The 17,857-nt window shown below is 44.1% G+C and overlaps 1 pseudogene; it reads right to left on the reverse strand.

The window, feature by feature from the left end:
• Window positions 1-752: 752 nt before the first annotated feature.
• LOC129399636 (uncharacterized) overlaps window positions 753-17,857 on the reverse strand; it is a 30,808-nt pseudogene continuing 13,703 nt past the window's right edge.

Here is a 17,857-nt window from a genome sequence, read left to right on the forward strand (position 1 = left end):
TGATCAGAAATTGGGATGAAATTTGTTTGGGTTTAGGAAATTCTTCTAAGATACTCAAAGTGAAACAGAATTTCAAGGGTCAAAGAGAAGGCCTAATTGTTTGCATGTGGAAGGCCCAGGTTTGATCCAAAACACCACAAAATTTCTCTCACATCTTAGCAGAGAGTCAGGAATAGCCCCTGAGTATCATGAAGTATGGCCTGAACATCAAAATCAAACCAAAACAGAATTATTCTTTTTTAAAATGGAATCACTATGAGACAGACCCTTACAAAGCTGTTCATGATTAGGTTTCAGTCATACAGTGTTCCAACACCCATCCCTCCACCACTGTAGTTTCGCTCCCATCACCTCCCCACCCCCTTCATGGCAGGTGCTTTTCTTCTCTCTTCCTCCTTCTCCCTCTGTCTCTCTCTCTTCCTCTCTCTCTATTTCTCTTTTGGGCTTTGTGGTTTGCAATACAGATACTGAAAGGTTATTAGGAACATCCCTTTACCTACTTTTAACACTCGTTATTATCCAACGTGATCATTTCCAGCTATTATTGTCATACTGTTCCCTTCTCTATCTAACCACACACATTTGTGGTTGATTCCAACAATTGACCAGTTCTCATAGACCCTGTTTCCCCTGGCCATGGATATTAGTCTTCTAATATATATTATATGTATGCATATATACACATATGCATATATGAACATACACATATGTACATATATATTATAAAAATATGTGTAGTTTTATATCACTTGTCACTTGTCATCCCATTCATCAATTTGTTTGAGCAGGCACCAGTAACGTCTCCATTCGTCCCTGTTGCGTGCTAGTGTAGCCCAATGGAATTTGCTTGTTCCAGGAACACAAAGGGCCTCAAACTGTTCATTCAGGATCTTGATGAAAAAGTCTGACCATCTTGTAGGTGGGCAGCCACGCGGTCTTTTGACATCACATGGAATCTGGTTGGTAACAGCTCTAGTCCAGAGGTTGTCTCTAAATTGCGTTACCTGTCTGGCCCATATGATTTTCAATGTCTCGGTAAATGAGACGGCGTCCTGATTCTTGATCGTCAATGGAGGAACTCCAGATTCCTTCTCTCACTTGAGTGAAATGTGATACTCCAAGCATAGCTCTTTTAATTTCTCTTTGGGAGACCCGAATAGCATTCTCATCCTGTTTTTTCTAGGGCCCAGGTCTCTGAGGCGTATGTTAGTGCAGGAAGAATGGTGGAGTTGAAAAGATGTGCCCAGAGCTGGAGGTTCTTCGTCCTCTTAAACACTTCTTTGATGCTCTTGAAGGCATTCCACATGGCTCTCTTCCTCCTGCGCAGTTCAGGTGCCAAGTTGTTTCTCATGTTTAGTTCTCAACCTAGGTACACATAACTGCTGCATTCAGAGATGTTCGTTCCATTAAGGGCAAATGGAACATCAGGAACTAGTCCATTTCTCATGAATATTGTCTTGGTGAGATTCAGTTGCAGTCTGACCTTTCCAAACTTGTGGTTGAAGTCGGCCAGCATTCGTGCCGCTTGGCTGATATTTGGTGTTATGAGAATGATTGTCATCAGCGAAGCAGAGGTGGTGTAGTTGCTGACCGTCTATCTTCACTCCCATTCCTTCCCATTCCAGTCGTCGCATGATGTTCTCGAGGGTGGCACTGAAGAGTTTTGGTGAAATGGTGTCCCCCTGTCGAACGCCTCTCTTTATGTCGATGATATGTCGATGATCACTTCTTTGTAGAATTGTGAGATCCTGGTGGTGAATCCGTAATACAGCTCATGGAGGATCCTGATGTACTGAGTTTGAACACCCTGTTTGGCTAGGGCTTTGATGACCACTTTAGTCTCAACAGAATCAAAGGTCTTCTTTGAATCAAGAATGTTAGACAGTGGCATCTTGAGCTCTTGCGAAACCTCAATGAGCTTGGTCACTGTGTGGATATGGTCAATCATGCTGAATCCTTCCAGTGGACAGTTCCACAATGAAATTGACCACATCATATTAAATTGACGATTTTGCCTGACCGATGTTGCTGTTGTCTCCAAATTCCAAACAGGATCAGACCACTGTTTCCTTCATGCGAAATTCTACTTCATGAAGTGGGGAGAAAGAGTTGCTAAGTTTAAGAAGAGAACTCCCAGAACAACTACCAACTGGGAACTCTTTGTCACTATTGCAGCAGTATAGGAAGATGCCTTCATTGACAACATCGACGAAAAATATGATTGACTGGTTCAGTATCTTCATGATTGTGGGAGGAATGAAGAGAGAGAGAAAGTCACAAAGAGTCGCCTGTCTTCGGAAACTCTCGAGCTCTTTCACCAACGTGGTCTGGTGTGAGCCTCAGGCAATCACAAGCTAACATCTGAGCTTGCAAAGCTGTGCAGAGAAGCGATAAAGGAAGACCTCAAAGAGAGAAGACCAGCAGTGTTGGCCGATGCGGCAGAAGCTGGGAAAAGTATTTGCAACACCTCCTGTCCTTTGCCAACTATAAGACCAAGATGACTGCCCTCCGACTTCCTGATGGATATATCACATCTTCCAGAAGGGCAATGGAAAAGGTTATCCATGACTTCTACTCAGATATCTTTGATAGCTACGTCCACCTGCCCACACACCGCAGGATGGATGTGTCATTCCCAGCATTCTCTCTTCTGAAATACGATATGCCATTTTGTCGGTAAAGAAGCGTAAAGCACCTGTTGTACAAGAAGGGAGACATCCATGACATTGGCAACTATTGCCTGATCTGCCTGTTATCCGCCGACTACAAGTTATTCACTCGAGTCATCATAAATAGGATTGGCAGAACACTGGATGAAGGACAACCATGTAAGCAAGCTGGGTTTCGAAAAGGATTCAGCACAATTGACCATAGTTTTATATACCATAAATAAATTCAAAAAATAAATTATATACCACAAATGAATTCTGTTTTGGAGACAGATATAGAATGACTGCATCCAAAAGAGAATTTTAATACTTATTAAATGTTTATATTTAAAAAAAGAAAGGACCTATATTCAGCCATGCTTTGTGTGGAAGTGTGGACCTGTAACCACTCCTGGCAATGTCAGACCTGGTGGTTTGGTGCATGGGGGCCACCAGGAATACCACCAGTGGTCCGGGAGTGGCATATGGTGCCATATATTTAGCTCAGTGCCTCACAATGGCTAGGGTTGTGTTCCATTATTTGAGTTATCTCCCTAGTACTGCTCTGGATAAAAAAAATTAAAAACCTTTCAATGAGCTTACATATGAAAAATTGGCATGTTATTCACAATTTTTAATTTGGTCATGTTATTTCCCCTCTCACCCCCATACATCATAGGCTACAACTGCCACACATGGATCATCCTAATACCCCACAGGGCAGATTATTATCTACTGTGGGAAAAATATCATTTGTATCACTTGTGGTCCCGTTGAACTTCGATTTGCTCGAGCAGGCGCCAGTAACGTCTTTATTTGTCCCTGTCGCGTGCTAGTGCAGCTCAATGATATCTGCTTGCTCCAGGAACAGAAAGAGTCTCAAATCGTTCATTCAGGGATTTGACGAAGAAATCTGACCATCTAGTTGGTGGGCGGCCACGAGGTCTTTTGACGTTCCGTGGAATCCAGTCGGTAACAGCTCTAGTCCAGCGGTCATCTCTGAATCGCATTACATGACCGGCCATCTGATTTTTGATGCCTTGGCAAACGAGACAGCATCCCTGATTTTTGACCGTCGACAGAGGTCAGAACTCCAGATTCCTTCTCTCACTTGAGTGAGACATGATATTCCCAGCATAGCTTTTTTGATTCCTTTTTGGGATACCCAAATAGCATTCTCATCCTGTTTGCGTAGGGCCCAGGTCTCTGAGGTATATGTTAGTGCAGGAAGAACGGTGGAATTGAAAAGATGTGCCCAGAATCAGAGGTTCTTCATTCTCTTAACCACCTCTTCGACACTCTTGAATGCATTCCATGCTGCTCTCTTCCTCCTGCACAGTTCTGGCACCACGTCGTTCCTCATGTTGATTTCTCGACCCAGGTACACATAGCTGCTGCATTCGGAGATGTTCGTTCTATTGAGAGCAAATGGAGCTTCAGGGACTAGTTCGTTTTTCATGAACATCGTCTTGTTGAGATTCAGCTGTAATCCGACCTTTCCACACTCGTGGTCGAAGTCGGCCAGCATTTGTGCTGCTTGGCTAATGTTTGGTGCTATGAGAATGATGTCATCAGTGAAGCAGAGGTGATGTAATTGCCAACCGTCTGTCTTCACTTCCATTCCTTCCCATTCCAGTCGTCGCATGATGTTCTCAAGGGCAGCACTGAAGAGTTTCCGTGAAATGGTATTACCCTGCTGCACCCCTCTCTTTACATCAATGATCACTTCCTTGTAGAATGGTGAGATCCTGGTGGTGAATCCACAATACAGCTCGCAGGGGATTTTGATATACTGAGTTTGAACACCCTGTTTGGCCAGGCTTCGATGACCGCCTCAGTCTCAACAGAATCAAAGGCCTTCTTTAAGTCGATGAATGTTAGACAGAGCGGCATCTTAAACTCTCGTGAAACTTCAATGAGTTTGGTCACTGTGTGGATATGGTCTGTCATGATGAATCCCCTTCGGAACCCAGCTTACTTGCATGGTTGTCCTTCGTCTAGTGTTCTGCCTATTCTATTCAGGATGACACGAGTGAACAACTTGTAGACAACAGACAGCAGGCAGATTGGGCGATAGTTGCCGATGTCGTGGATATCTCCCTTCTTGTACAACAGAATGGTCCTGCTGGTTTTCCACTGGGATGGAACCTTGCATTCAGACAGGTAGCGTGTGAATAGTCGAACCAGTATATTGATGAGTACTGGCGGCAGATTCTTGAGGTGTTTGGGTCTGACCTTGTCCAGACCAGGTGCTGTTCGTTCGTGTCTTTACCAGTGAAATGGTGTGTCAGATTTCAGAAGGGAGAACGTTGGGAACGACATATCCATCCTGCGGAATTTGGTATGTCGGTGGACATGACAGCTGTCAAAGAGATCCGAGTAGAAGTCGTGAATAATTTTCTCCATTGCCTTTCTGGAGGATGTGATAGATCCATCGGGACGTCGGAGGGCAGTCATCTTGGTCTTGTAGTTGGCGAAGGACAGGCGAGCATTGCAGAAGGCCGAATCTAAATGCTGGACATGGGAATCTCCTGATGGACAGTTCCACTATGAAATTGACCACATCATATTCAATCGAAGGTTTTGCCTGACCGATGTCTCTGTTGTCCCAAAATTCCAAACAGGATCAGACCACCGTCTCCTTTGTGCGAAATTCTACTTCACAGAGCGGGGAGAAAAGTCTGCAAAATTTAAGTCTAAGAAGGCAACTCTTAGAATGACCACCAACTGGGAGCTCTTTGGCACTATTGCAGCAATGTGGGAAGATGCTGTCCTTGACAACATCGACGAAGAATATGATCGACTCGTTCAGCACTTCCATGTCTGTGCGAAGAATGCCGAGAGTGAGAAAGCCACAAACAGACGCCTATCTTTGGAAACTCTCGAGCTCATTTGTCAACGTGGTTTAGCGTGAGCCACAGGCAACCACAAGCTAACGTCTGAGCTCACAAAGCTGTGCAGAGATGCAATAAAGGAAGACCTCAAAGAGAGAAGAGCAGCAGTGTTGGCCAGTGCAGCAGAAGCTGGGAAAAATATATGTGTAATTAATTTGTCATCTTGTGTAACAAGACAAAGTAGGGGTAGGGAAAGTTTAGGATTTTTTTTAATGTTTACTTGTATTTTTTGAGCGGCAGTGTTCAGGGGTTACTTCTGGCTCTATGCTCAGGATGACTCAGTGTGGTGTGGGGAAACATATGGGGTCCCAGGAGCAAAGTCCCAGTACTACCTTTTTTTGGTCCCTCTGGCCCAAACTTCAAGATTATTTCTAAAATTGGCAACTCAAAACATGACCTGAATCTCACATTCTTTCTCATTTGTCCTTCTCAATGAACCTGGCACCTTTTTCTAGTGCCAAGATGTTTTGCCAGAGTTCTGGCATTGGAATAAGCACAGTTATGCTTTGCAGAAGAAAATTCCCACTTATTATAACTGAGGAAACACTTTCTGGAGACTCTCAGAAGATTTAGTCACATCTCATCAGCCAGGTATTGGGTCACACTCCCTTCCTAAATCAGTAGAAGTGAATGGGATCAAGCTGACAACTTAGAGTTGCAGACCAATCTAGATTTATTCTTGGATCAAGTTGGTGAGAGATGGATTTCTTAAAATCTCACACAATACACATGTGTGTGACTATCCAATAACAGCCAGCTATAGAAGTAGATGCTGAGACATAGTTTTGGTGTACAATACGTGATTAGGACTTAGTTTTGTGATGGAAAGGAGAAGGAAGCAGGATTAAGAACACTTAGAAGCTGAACTGTCATGTAAATCTGATAAAGCCTTTGTCCATCTCAGTGGAAAATGCTGAAGCAAATATTGCCCAAGAAGATGCATTAGGTTGAAATGGTCAAGCCTCCCCATCATCACTCACAGGTTGTAGGCTGCTGAGTAAGGCAGTGCTCTGTAGCTCAGATAGACCCGGGAGGGTGCTCTGCCACCTACCTGAACAGAGGTCTTTCCTACAGGGGATCTGGGTTGAGCGTCCCTGTGAATATCACACGTTATTGTCTGTTCTAGCCTTGTGTACATAATTGCAAAAACATGAAAACAGTACAAATACATTTCTGTAAAAGGATCCCATGGTTTCTTCTGTTCCTCTTTCTCTTTCCCCAGTCTCATTATTCTGCAATTCTTTTTTTTTTTTTTTTGTAGAGAATTGGGGCCACACCCGGAAGTGCTCAGGATTTACTCCTGGCTCTGAGCTTAGTGATCATTTCTGGCAGTGTTCAGGGGACCAGATGTGGTGCTGAGATTTGAACCCCAGTTGGGTTGACCGTGTAAAGCAAGCACCTTCAGTCTTGTACTATCTCTCTGGCCTCCAGTCTCATTATTCTGAACCTGCAGGAGCAACAAGTCTATATGGTTACCGGGCATAGATCATAGACAGAGTTCAAACAACTCTTGGGGCTCACCTGTTTGATGAGAACCCAATATATTGGATTAAATAAAGGAGTTGAGGTCAGCATGACTTCAAGGGATTGACCTTGAGACCACACACATTGCTCTTCAATGGATGGTGGTTGAATTGCATCACTCCAGGCAACAGACTGAGGATTAGTCCTCATTCTCCCAACTTCTAGTTCAGAGTTTTTCCTCTGAAGCCGGCTACCCTGTGCGAGGGGAGTTGGAGAGAGCGGACGGGGAAGGAGAGAGAGAGAGAGAGAGAGAGAGAGAGAGAGAGAGAGAGAGAGAGAGAGAGAGAGAGAGAGAGAGAAGCAGTCGGGGCATCTGGGATATTATGTTATCATGTATACTTGTAGGAGAAGTCAGGGGAATGAAAATGATTTCATTTGAAAAATTGAAGGAAGCTTTATCTAGCACTCTAATAGGTTTTGCTTTATGGGCTGAATTAAGGTCACAGATTCAAACTTGAGGTGGGGTAGTAGCTCCTCAATACAGCATTATTGTCCTGGGCGATGCAGTCAGACCAAGGGGATTTGATCCTCTGCTTTAGAGAAACTAAAAATCTGGATGTTTCAGGTGCTACTTCCAACATGTTTATGTTTATCTTATAATTATTTCCAACACTTTTGTGATAATTATTAGGTTTAAGAATTCTAGTTATCAAGTCTGAATTGAGTGTTTCTTAACCAGGGGAAAAATTCATTTCTTTCAACAATGACACAACATAAAACAAAATCTAGTTTCCATTGTGTGTGTTCTTTTTCCTTTTTGGGTCACACCTGGCACTGCACAGGGGTTACTCCTGGCTCTGCACTCAGGAACCACCCCTGGCGGTGCTCAGGGGACCATATGGGATGCTGGTAATTGAACCCGAGTCGGCCACGTGCAAGGCAAACGCCCTGCCCGCTGTGCTATCGGCTCCAGCCCCTTCATTGTGTGTTTAAAAATCTATTTCGAAGTTTGTCACTTTTTTTGTCTTAAATTACCTAAGTCTCTTTGTAAATAGGGCATGTTTCCATGTGAGGATCATCCTGATAGCCCAAGGCAAGGGGAGAAGAGTGGAGGATGGAGGGAGGGCGAACCTTAACCTTCTCCTAACCCTCGGTTTACCGTTTTTGGCTCTGGTTTGAGCTTCTTGAGGGTGGGGTCTGTGTTTTCTTTTTATGTTCCTCAGGTTTGGCTGGCACAACTGGTGCTCCGAAGCAAGAGTTTGAATCATGGTAGGAATGAATGAATAAGACATCACTTATGAAACACGATTAACAGTGTTTAGAGGTGACCACAAGTAGAACTGTGTCCTAACTTTTTGTCCGTTTCCCATTTTTTATTACTCACCTCCTATCCCCAATTAAAAACTGCTCTGGGGGCTGAAGAGAGAATTCAGCCCTGAATTTGATCCCTGGCATGGCATTGTGCCCCAAACACCACTTGGAGCAGTTCCTAAGCACAGAGTTGAAGTAGCACCTGAGCACCACTGAGGCCCTCTAAACAAAAATCAGAACAGCCCCACTTCTGGAAAGGCCTGTCTGTGAAGTTGTCCTTCCTTGAAATATTTTGCCAGTGGCTTCTGACTCCTCTGGCTTTATCTGTGTGGTGAAATAGAAGGCCATTTTTTGTGAGAAGGATTTTTAGGTGCTGTAGGTTGGGAGGGACTCTCTGAGGTGTCCAGTCCCTGCCAGGGCCCCCAGACTGACTGAGTACATAATCTGCTTTGCTTCAGGAGGGGCAGGCTCTGCTAATCCCCGCTCCACCTGCATCACCAGGCTGTCAGAAGGATCAAGTGGAATGATGGATAGAGGACTACTTTGAAAAGTTAAAAGCTCCTCACAAATGTGAGTTGTTATTGTTATTAATCCACAGCATCAGAGGGGCACACCTCTTGAAGAGCGTCACCTGTAAGGAGCGGGGGCATGCAGAAGGGGGCATCAGTCACTGGTTTCTAGTTCTCAGAGCAACCAGCCCAGATGCACTTTGAGTGGATAGGATGAAAAGTGAAACTCAGCAGAAATCAGCACCTTCCCCCCCCAACCCTCCCACAACCCACTCTCCCCCACACCTCCTGAAACTTTTGTTTTTGTAGGTTCACTGCCAAACGGCAGGAAACCAATAACTTTCCTTTTCTTTTCCACATCCACATCTCTTTCTCCACCCTGTCATCCTCCTCGGCTACTCTAGAACAAGTCTCAGCTTGGAGTGGACCCCCCTTCAGGAGAACTGAAATGGTTTCTAGGCACTCAGGGAGGTCGAGGGCTGGGGAAGAAGGGGTGAAAGGGTTTGTTGCTGCAGGGAAAGATAGTGGGCTGTGTGCTAGGGAGGATCAAGAGACCTTAGTCCCATTGGCTGGCACTTGTGTGTTCCACTTAGGGGTCTGTCAGCCCAGCACTGGGGGTGGTGCTGGGAGTTGGTGGGATAGGGGTGGGGAGGTGGTTCTGGGGTGGTGGAAGCAGGACCATAGGGAGGAAGGATGGAGAGGCTAAGGCAATCAGATCCTGCGCCTGGTTAGGGTTCTGACTACCAATAAAATTTCTTGGGAAAAATGATCCAGAGAATTAAGAGGTAGATGTTCAGGGTGGTGACTGTGATCTTATCGGGGATCAGCTGTTTTCATTATTCTCTCTTTCTCTACCTCCCTAGCAGGCCACCAGGACTAGACTTGCCGTGCTCAGAGGCTATCTGGGCTACATAAAAAGTGCTTGGGGTCCACACTCAGGGGACAGTGTGGTGCCAGGGATCAAACTCAGGGCTTCTGTTTACAAGATGTGCCTCATGTTCTGTTTCCAGCCCTCCAGTACAATTTTCAAGAGGTGCTGGAACACTGCTGCTATTCCTGTTTGGAGGCCTGTTTTATGCTCTTTGGCTTTGGAGAGGCTTGAACTGGGGGTAGACTTAGCCCAAGGCCTCCTATTGGCTTGCGCCCTTGAGAAGTTGTTGAGCAGTGCAGTGACTCAGCAGGAGATCTTCCTCATCACACTGACCCCTACTGTTCCCTAAAAAGGGCTTCTCTGTGCTTGGTAGGGAAAACCCCGCCTTTTGTGCTCTAGCACCTTATGGACTTCAGGACTTCGCAGGGCGTGTCTTCTTTCCCCTTGCCCTCCCCAGGGAGGATAAGATTCTTCCTTTCTTGCTCTTCCCAAGCAAATTCAACTGACCCTTCAGGGCTCCTGTCAAATTCTCACCTCCTAGTTTTCTACCACAGTCATCTCTTAGCTTCATGAGTGGGTTCTTGATGACCCAACAGTCTATACACGTTGGCATTTTTCTTTCTTTCTTTCTTTTTTTTTTTTTTTGGTTTTTGCTTTTTGAGTTACACCTGGCAATGCACAGGGGTTACTCCTGGCTCATGCACTCAGGAACTACTCCTGGAGGTGCATAGGGTACCATATGGAATGCTGGGAATCGAACCTGGGTAGGCCGCATGTAAGGCAAACGCCCTACCCGCTGTGCTAGCACTCCAGCCCCACACGTTGGCATTTTTATTTGGTGCTGGAGGTTGACCCCAGTACTCGAGTATGTCTGGCCTGTGTTTTTGCTGCTGAGCCACATCCTAGCTTGCACAAATTAATTTTTTGCCTACACTTTATTCTGTATGTTAAAATTAAAATTTAAAATTTTATTTTTAATGAACAATTAAGGGCTGGAGTGATAGCACAGCAGTAAGGCATTTGCCTTGCATGCAGCTGACCCGGGTTTGATTCCTCTGCCCCTCTCAGAGAGCCCAGCAAGCTACCGAGAGTATCTCGCCCGCATGGCAGAGCCTGGCAAGCTACCCGTGGTGTATTCAATATGCCAAAAACAATAACAACAAGTCTCAAAATGGAGATGTTACTGGTGCCTGCTCGAGCAAATCGATGAGCAACCGGATGACAGTATTGATTGACAGTATTGATAATGAACAATTAAATGTTTAATTATAAATGGCTCACCACCTGTATGCCTTGAAATGGTTCTTCAGGAAAATGAGATGTCCTTCTCTTTTCTTTTTTCTTTAATAAATTCTATTCCAAATTTTATACTGACCATTATTAACATTCTACCACCCACTTTTTTTTTTTCTATTGTTTCTTTGCACCTGCTTTTCTTTGGAGTCAGATTTATGTGAAACATGGAGGATGCATCCTGGAGGGAAGGTGAGCTCCCCAGAGGGGAGGCTTATGCAGTCTCCAGCACTGACACGCCTCCATTTCTACTTCCTGCCAGACCTCTAGTTCCTCTTCCTGCACCATCAAGCGTCTGTTGAAGATTCTTCATGCTCCTCTCATCCACTTCTGTTAGCCACCAGAAATTAATTAGAGTTGGATTATTCTCTGAAGCATTTGTAGGGAGCTGGTGGCATTTTTGCAATTTCTAGCCTTGCTTTCTCTGCCTTCCCTGACATGACCAAGCATATTGTCATGGGGCAGACTAGTCTGGTGGCCGGAGGAGATCTCGAGTACCAGGGAAGGAAGCCCCTTTATATTTGAGTTTTGGGGACTCACCCATAGTGCTCAGGGACTCCTCCCTTCTTGGCTCTGTGTTCAGGGGTAGCTCCCAGGTTTGCTCAAGGCTCCATGCCTTGCAGGATATCAAACCTGGGCCTCCTGAATGCAGTGTGTACTTGGCCTCTTGTGTTATCTATCTGGTTGTTTGTTTTTTGACCCTCCTAGTGGTGGTGTTCAGGGATTATTCCTGGCTTTTCACTCAGCGATTACTCCTGTCAGTCCTTGGGGATCATATGGGGTGTTGGGGATCAAATCTGGGTCAGCTTGTGTGTAAGACAAGCTCCTTAGCTGCTGTATAATCTCTCTGGCTCCTCACCCCAGAATTCTTATTTAGTTTTTTTCCCCTCTCACCCCTTTCCTTTTGATTGCTGCTGTTGTGATGGGCTCACACACTTAAATTGTCATTGACTCGGGGGTTGTGGAGCTCTCACACATTCAGGCTGAACTGTGCACAAATGGAAGCTGTGGTACTTTCTGGAGCTCACACTCTTGGCTGTGGCATTAGTACATTAAAAAATGTTTGTTTTGTTTTTGGGTTACACCTTATGGGGCTCAGGGCTTACTCTTGGCCTTATACTTAGGAATCATTCCTGGTGGTGCTTGGGAAACCATATGGTTTATATATGGTGGATAGGAACAAGGCAAATGCTTTACCTACTGTACTATATCTCTGGCCCTATTAGCATGCATATATATGTATATAGATGTGTGTATGTATACACACACAAACTTATTTGGTTTTGGACCATACCTAGTGATGCTCAGGGGTTACTCCTGACTCTGCACTCATAAATCTCAGGAATCACTCATGGTGGTGCTCGGGGGATCTTATTGGATGCTGGGATCGAACCTGGGTTGGCCAAATGCAAAGCAAGCTCCCTGCCCGCTAATAGTCTTGCTCTGGCTCCCACCATTAGCATGTTTTACATTTTAGTCTGAGTACACGCTCCTGGCTGTGTTCCAGAGACCTCATAATCTGTTGCAGGTTGGGAGTTCCAGACAGCGGAGCCACGGGATGTGCTCAGCACATGTGCACAGCACCAGACAGCAAACTCATGATCTCATGCATGCAAGGCAGGTGGTCTTCGCTATTGAGCCATGCTTCAGGTCTTTTCCCTTAAGAGTTTAGCACACGAGGACAGGAGGGTTGAATAACATACTTGGATAAGTGGTCATGCAGGAAGTGAATAAAGTGGCACTCTCAGTATTGGAGTAAAATACACAGGGAATGAGAGTCTTACTTCTTTTTTTCTAGTTTAGGTGTGGCGTATTTTCAGTAAACTTTACGGTTCGATGTTTTCCTATAAAGTGGGTACTGATATGATTGTTTTCCCTCTTATTCATTTCAGACCTGGTCTTCTAAGATTTTTTCATATTAAGACTTCCCTTAAGGGGCTGAAGAGGTAGTACAGCAGGTAAGGCTCTGGCCTTGTTCATATCCACCCTCTATAACTCATATAGTCACCCAAGCACCACCAGGAATGATTCCTGAGTATAAAACTTAGAGCACCACAAGGTGTAACCCAAAAACAAAACAAAATTAAAAAAAACGTTCTAATGCAGACTACCTGGATTGATTCCTGGTACACATATGGTCCCCCAGCCCTGCCAGAAGTGATCCCTGATTGTAGAGATAGGAGGAACTCCTGAGCACTGCCAGGTGTGTCCCAGCAACCCCACCCCTCCTTCCCCAAAAAGAATTCTCTTAAAACATTAATGTTAAAACACCACCAGGGTTCACTTCCCTGGGGGGCTTAATAATAATAGACACCGCAGGTGCTCACTTATCAGGTCTCAGGCTTTATTGCACTTTGCTTCCTGGTGGGTCTCCAAGGTGCAAGGCTCCAGGAGTTTCTTGGATCATAGCACAGAGAGCCAGAGTGCCTGGGGCTTCACATCTGACCTGAGGTGGCAAAGCAAAAGCATTGTCTATGGGAGACAGGAAAGCCAGCTCCCTGCCTCATGAGAGAGTTTGTTCTCCAGAACCCCCAATGCAAGCGGCCACGGGGAGACTTGGAATTGCCCCTGCTCAGCTCTTTCCTTGTTCCTGTTCTGCTTCCCTAACTCTCCTGGGAACATTTGTTGATCTATTCCTGGCAAGTGAATCACAATCTGAAGGTCTGGTTCTGGGAACCTGACTTAAGACAAAGAGAGCAGACGGGGGATGGTGGTGGCAGCAGCAAGGAAGTAGAGAAGCTGAAATGTGATTAAACTAAAACTTTAAGTCGTGATCTGGAGGGCAGGTCAATTCTGTAGGAAGCACAGCAGGGCTGCTTGCAGCATCTGTTAACTTGTTTCCCGCAAGGCTCACTGGCCAGGGTCTAGAGAGGTGGATTCCAGAGTAAGGCTGAGAATCTGGGTCTGATTTATGTGTCTTGGGTTAAACCACTTCTGGAAGACAGAGGATTGGCTGCAGATACTTTCTTGTTTCTGAGATGAGAAGCTTGGGTCAGTTACAAGGGCTCTAGTGGGCAGGATGGCGATTCTGTGGGCCTGGCCCCAGATCTGCTGCTTTCCCTGGATATCAAAATGAAGAGAGTCAGTCTTTGAGAGTCAACTTTTCTTCCTTTTAGAAAAATCCAAACTCATTGCTTTGCCTGATATTCATGATGAGAATGTGAAGAAAATCAAGCAGACCTTTTCAGAAGTTCTAGAGGAAAATCTTATCTCCTGATTAAGCACTTTCCCTCTCCTTTGGCTTCTTCCACCAGCCTTCTGGGGATTTTTTTTAACACTATCTTATGAGTCAGAATGGGTGTATCACTTTTAATTATTGTTGATTACCATTCAAGTTGGAACAGCTACCTTGTAACGCCATCTCCTATCAGGAAATAAATGCCAACTTAGTGACCTGCATGAGATAGCTGGTGACCCATCCCACTGGGGAGATGGCAGGCAGCCGCCTGGCGCTTGTTGAATTAAGAAGTGTGACTACAGTAATTAGCAGTGAGTTTCTAGCACAGGATAGAGGAGATTCAGGGCCGAGCACAGTTGTCATATAGGTTGACCCTCGTGCGGGAGAAATGAGGGATTTGGGATTGGAGCCTGAAGGGTTGGAGAAGGGGTCATGAGAAAGAAGGTCAATAGCAGAAACCAATTTGACATCCCAGTGCTCGTAATAGAATTGACTCTGGGCTCATAGACCTCAGAGATATCGCCTATGCAAAAGCCATATAAACAATTCTGCAGCCCTGGACTGTGTGGGACCTGAAGAGTTAAATCTTGACTGCCTTTGCCTCCAGAATATGCTTAATAGAACACAAACAAAAGAGAAGAGACACAGTGTTAAAATAGAACTGAGGCACAGATTGAAATGATACGTGATTACTAGCAGTTGTACAATTTATGAAAAAAATGTGCACGCAGGTCTTTGAGGAAGTGTAAATAAAACAGATGGATTTATGGATGGAGAGGTATGTTTTACACACCCAACTCCTCTATCAACAAATGTTGCCCTTAAGGTAAAAAACAAGAAAAAAAGTTCTAAGCTTGTATTAGTCACACCCATTTCTTTTTGGCATAATTTGTGCACTATTTGAAAGTTGGCAAGAAAGGAAATGTTAGGGCCAACATTTGGTCTTGCTTCAGGAGTTTCTATGAATATGAATGCCTGAAGTTTACATAGGCTTATGCTGTTTCTATAGCAACACATGTTTGTTGTGAAAATCCAGCCTTTTAAAGTCAAGAATCTGTATGTTAACCTCAAATTCAACACACTATTTAATTCTGGTGTTTTAAAAACACTTTTAGTACTACTGCTTGTTTAACATTGGATTGGAGGGTATCTTTGGAACACTGGAACACATACACACACACACACACACACACACACTCTCACTCACTCACATAGATGCATACACTCCATCCCCCTTTTCAAAGTTTTTTCAAGAGAAGCCTTTCCTTATGGAAATTAACTTAATATGCTTCCAAATAGAGCCAGATGTGAAGAACTTTAGATCATGGGTCAGCTGAGAGTCCAGTTTGAAGATCCTAAAAAGAAAATGGATGTTGGATTATAATTTTTTTCCACTGGGTACTTAGAATTTGAGGACACATCTTGGGACACATCAAGTTGGCTCTAATTCTAGGTGCCTGGAGAGCAGAAAGGTGGCTATCTGGGTGCTGGCACAAATGACGTGGAGCAGCCCAGATGCCTTTGTCAGAGTTGGAACTCTGCAGCTCCATCCCTGGTGTGTGTGTGTGTGTGTGTGTGTGTGTGTGTTTGTGTGTGCCTGTGTGTGTGTCTGTGTGTTTCTTAACCTTAATGGGATTCTTTGGTGGAACTTCAGATACCAGTTGTGGTTAAGAACTTGAGTATAAATTTATTAGAAACTGCAGTCTAGCAGATTATATTTTGGTAAAATCATGGTGTTCCTTACTTTCAATCTCTGAGTGCTGATTTCCCACTTTAATTTGGAGGCAATATATTGAATCTTTAATGTTTCCCAGGGTCCTTATACACTTCTTTCCTGAAACTGACTTCAGGGGAAAATAAGGTCAACTCTGCTGTTTTGTTGTCAAGTCCTTGAAAGAGAGGACATTTTATTTATTTCTGTTTGTTTTGTTTGTTTTTAGGTCACACTTATCAGTACTCAGTGCTTACTCGTGGCTCTGCACCTAAAAATTACTCCTTGGTGAGGCTCAGGGGACCATTAAGGGGTGTCAGGAATCAAACCTGAGTCAGCCGTATGCAAGGCAAGCACCCTACCTAATGTACTATCTCTTTGGCCCAAAGATAGGGCTTTTTAGAAGCAGACATGGACCTGGTGGAACGATTGTTCGGGGTCCATGTAAGAATCATTAAGCAGCATGCCCATGAACCAAATATAAAAACTTTCTTTTTGGCTTCCCAAGTAGTATTCAGAAGTCCTAGAGACTATCTGGACAATTCTCAATCTATGTGGTGGCCTGAGGATATATTAATGTTTTGGTGATGATGGCAGGGGACCTTGTCTTACCAGGAATTGAACGGGGGTTTGCCACATTCAAGGCCTTAACTCTACTCTACTCTACTCTACTCTACTCTACTCTACTCTACTCTACTCTACTCTACTCTACTCTACTCTACTCTACTCTACTCTACTCCTATACTCTCAGCCTCTGTGAGAACTCTTAAGTCTTCTATTTTGTCTTAAAGGAAAAGAATGATGTTTACTTGGGGCCAGAAAGGTAATATAGGGTTAAGAGGCTTGTCTTGCACTGGACTGGTCCTGGTTAAGCTGATCCCTGGCACCAAAAATGGTTTTCTAAGCACTGTCAGAAGTGATTCCTGAGCACTATGAGGCATGCCCCCTTGCCTAAATCTTTGCTTGAATCAGATAACTGATGTGATGGAGATTTATAAAATTCTCAATTTTTATTCAAACACAAGCTTATTAGTAAAATTTAATAAGGGATTTGACTAGGATTTTATCCACATCCCAACTTGGTTGAACTGGTAGTAGATGCTTGGAGTGAAACGATTGAAAAGATCTCACAGAAATCAATGCAGATATTGATAAGTGATGTCAGACACTGGCATAGGGAGGTGGTAAGGTGTAGATGTCAGTTCTCCAAAGTTCAGTTGCTTTTCAAGAGAGACTGAGAAAAAATTAAGTAAGAAAACAGTAAAATTTAAGGTATTGAAGCATGGAGACAATGTTTTGAGGAAGGAGATTTTCTGCTGCTTATCAAGCACGTGTATAGTCCCAACTCTGTTGAATAGAATTGTGATGTTATTTCCTAAGACATTCTCCTAGTTGTTGGTCAAAGGATTTCTTTTAATTAGGACCAGTACTGCATCTTTTTTCCCCCTGTTGTCTCACTGACCACATTGTCTCTTCCATACACTTCGATTTTTGATGAAACTTTGTCCTTGACTCTTTTTTTTAATTCTGTAATAATCTCTAATAATTTTGAATGCATCATCATCATCATCATCATCATTATCATCATCATCATCATCATCATCATCATCATCCTGTTGATGGTCGAATTTCTCGAGTGGTCTCAGTAATGTCTCCATTTGTCCTAGCCCTGAGATTTTAGAAGCCTTTTTTCCTTTTTTTAAAATTTTTTTTTAATTTATTGAATCACCATGTGGAAACTTACAAAGTTCTCAGGCTTATGTCTCAGTTATACAATGCTCAAACACCCATCCCTTCACCAGTGCCCATATTCCACCACCAAAAACCCTGGTATACCTCCCACCCCCCACTCCTCCACCTCCACCTGCGTAACTGATAAATTTCACTTCATTTTCTCTTTACCTTGATTACATTCCATATTTCAACACAAAACTCACTATTGTTGGAGTTTCCCCCCCAAAAAAATAGCCCTACTGAC

This window comes from Sorex araneus, chromosome X (genome assembly GCF_027595985.1).
Source record: "Sorex araneus isolate mSorAra2 chromosome X, mSorAra2.pri, whole genome shotgun sequence".
Lineage (NCBI taxonomy): Eukaryota > Metazoa > Chordata > Mammalia > Eulipotyphla > Soricidae > Sorex > Sorex araneus.